Genomic DNA, 2,532 nt, shown 5'->3' on the forward strand with positions numbered 1-2,532 from the left:
TAGTGAAGGAGATAAGTTTAAAGAGAAAGGTAGAGACACGAAGAAGGGGGTGGGTGAGCAGCCCTGGGCTGCAATGTGGGTGAGCAGCCAAAGCAGGTGTCCCCGCAATTGACTTGCCACCAAGGGAATGTGGGTGAATGACCAAGGCAGGCGTCCCCACAGTGATCAGACACCAATGGAGTGTGGGTGAATAATCAGGCAGGCGTCCCCGCAGTGATTAAACACCAAGGGAAGACTGTCTTCCCGAGTCCGTTATCGGAGCCGGAGTTTTGGGTTCATGGATAGAATGTGTCTCCTTTGCCTTTACTAGAGAGGAAAAAGAACTGGAATCGGAAGGACAGGGAGATTGAAGGGTAGCAAGAGAGGGAGATTGAAGGGTAGCAGGAAAGGCTGGAGAAGGGAGTGAAAAGACCGCTTACCCGATTTGAAATTGGTGAGATGTTCCTTGGACTGGTTGGTCTGAGGACCTGAGGTCGTAGGTGGATCTCCTCATAGAGGAGAGGAGGGGGGACCAGTCTCCCGAAGGAGTCCTTCTGACCCGGGTCTTCGGCACCAAATTTCACACATGTCCGTGTGAAGAGACCACCAAACAGGCTTTGTGTGAGCAACAAGGCTGTTCATTTCACCTGGGTGCAGGTGGACTGAGTACAAAAAGAGAGTCAGTGAAAGGAGATGGGGTGGGGCCATTTTATAGGATTTGGGTAGGTAATGGAAAATTACAGTCAAAGGGGGTAGTTCTCTGGCCGGCAGGGGTGGGGGTCACAAGGTGCTCAGTGGGGGAGCTTCTGAGCCAGCAGAAGGAATTTCACGAGGTAATGTCATCAGTTAAGACAGGAACAGGTCATTTTCACTTCTTTTGTGATTCTTTAGTTACTTCAGACCATCTGGATGTATACACGCAGGCTTGGGCTCAGAGGACTGACAGTTTCCCTTTTCACTTGGTTCTCATCTTCTCTTGTGTTCCGCCATGTCAGACGTGCCTTTCACCTTCCACCATGATTGTGAGGCCTCCCCAGCCATGTGGAACTGTGAATCCATTAAACCCCTTTTTCTTTGTAAATTGCCCAGTTTCAGGTACGTCTTTGTATCAGCAGCGTGAAAGTGGATTAACATACTCCCTCAAATGGGGATGATCATGATCATTACAATAGCTACAATCTTAATATTTTTAAAGCACAGTACCTAGAATCCACTAATCTATGAACTGATCTTGAGCAAGCCTGTTTCCTACTCAGACCCCAAGCTCAGTATGAACATAACTTTCCATGCCTCTGTGCAATGCTGCAAAAGGCCTGCATACTTGGAGTCCATAGGAGAGTGTGCTCAAAACACAAAGTCCCAGTGACCCCGCACCACTCGACATCAAAGCAAACGTGGCAGGAGTGTGTCCTCTGGCCACTTGCATTCTCACTCGTACAGACTGTGGATGCAGCACTTGCTCGTGGGTAATTGTGGATCTGACTTTCCAAAAGTACAAGTATGTGGCCACTTTAATCACTGAGCTTCAGTTTCGCTCTCTGTAAAATAGGGAGAACTAATAATCCTAGCTGCAGGGATTAAATGGTGGATGCAAACAGCCTTGTACGAAGTTGTTATCTGTGCAGAGGAAAAAGCGGGTGTCACTGGCATGGAAGGACCCGGAGGATACAGCCCAGCCTTTCTCTGTCTTGTCCATCCCCTGGTCTTTTAAACGCGAGTGGGGCGGGGCCACGGCATCGATCACTCGGCACTCCTCTAGGCACTGCGTCGTGATCAGACGAGCGGTGAGCGATCGATACTCCTATGCTAGCCTCTGACTCCTCGGGGGAGACAGCCGCGTCGTCGGACCAAAAGCAACGAGTAGTCGCCAGCCCAAAGGCGACTCGACACCGTCCCAGCTGAAGAGAGGTTAGTCTGAGCAACTCGGGAGCGGAGTCAGCTCCAGTTCCTCAGAAGTGGAGATGCCGGGTTCAGTGGCATAGACTGCGCAGGCGTCATGTGAAGCAGCCAAGCCCGGCCTCGCGCGTGCGCCTTGGAAAGCCCGAGGCTGGCTCGAGTCGGCGCATGCGCTCTGAGCCGGCCTGAGCTGCTGGAGCGAGGGAAAGGCTCCGCGCGTGCGTAGTGCTCGTCTTCTGGCAGTGGCTTGGCGCATGCGTGAGGGCAGGCCCTTAAGGCAGGCTGCTGTGCGCTTTCGCGGTTCTAGGCGTCTAGTCGGTATAGCCCTAGTGCGCCTGCGCGGATTGTATGCTCTGGTGTGTGTGTGTCCGCTGGTTTTGGGCAATCAGCCGCTGCCTCTGGGCTGCAAGGCCGGCTGGGAACGATTCAGCCGTCAGGTCCCAGATAAGAGCCGCGAGAAATGTAGCCCCGGGAAAGGCGCTGAGGAGGAAAGGGGGTCTGAGGCCTCGGGGGACTCAAGGCTAGTGCGGGGTGGGACCCTGTGGGGCCTGGGTGTGTGGCTGCCCTAAGGAAAGGTGCTTGTAGCGCGGTAAGACTTAACGATGGGCATCGGTGCGTTTCCCAGCAACGGTAAGAATCGCCGTGCTCGGGAGGACA

The 2,532-nt window shown here is 53.4% G+C and overlaps 1 protein-coding gene across 2 annotated transcripts in view; it reads left to right on the forward strand.

Annotated features, from left to right (window-relative positions):
- The first annotated feature begins 1,736 nt into the window (after positions 1–1,736).
- The window catches only part of KDM8 (lysine (K)-specific demethylase 8), an 18,633-nt gene continuing 17,837 nt past the window's right edge, over positions 1,737–2,532 (forward strand). Inside the window, exon 1 of one of the 2 annotated variants that reach the window (XM_011982330.1) lies at positions 1,737–1,887. The gene's annotated coding sequence lies outside the window, so the exon portion shown is untranslated. Of the gene's footprint in view, positions 1,888–2,203; positions 2,407–2,532 lie in introns of those variants that run through there. The other variant, XM_011982331.1, reaches the window with a different exon arrangement.

Source organism: Mandrillus leucophaeus, unplaced genomic scaffold (genome assembly GCF_000951045.1).
Source record: "Mandrillus leucophaeus isolate KB7577 unplaced genomic scaffold, Mleu.le_1.0 Scaffold24, whole genome shotgun sequence".
Lineage (NCBI taxonomy): Eukaryota > Metazoa > Chordata > Mammalia > Primates > Cercopithecidae > Mandrillus > Mandrillus leucophaeus.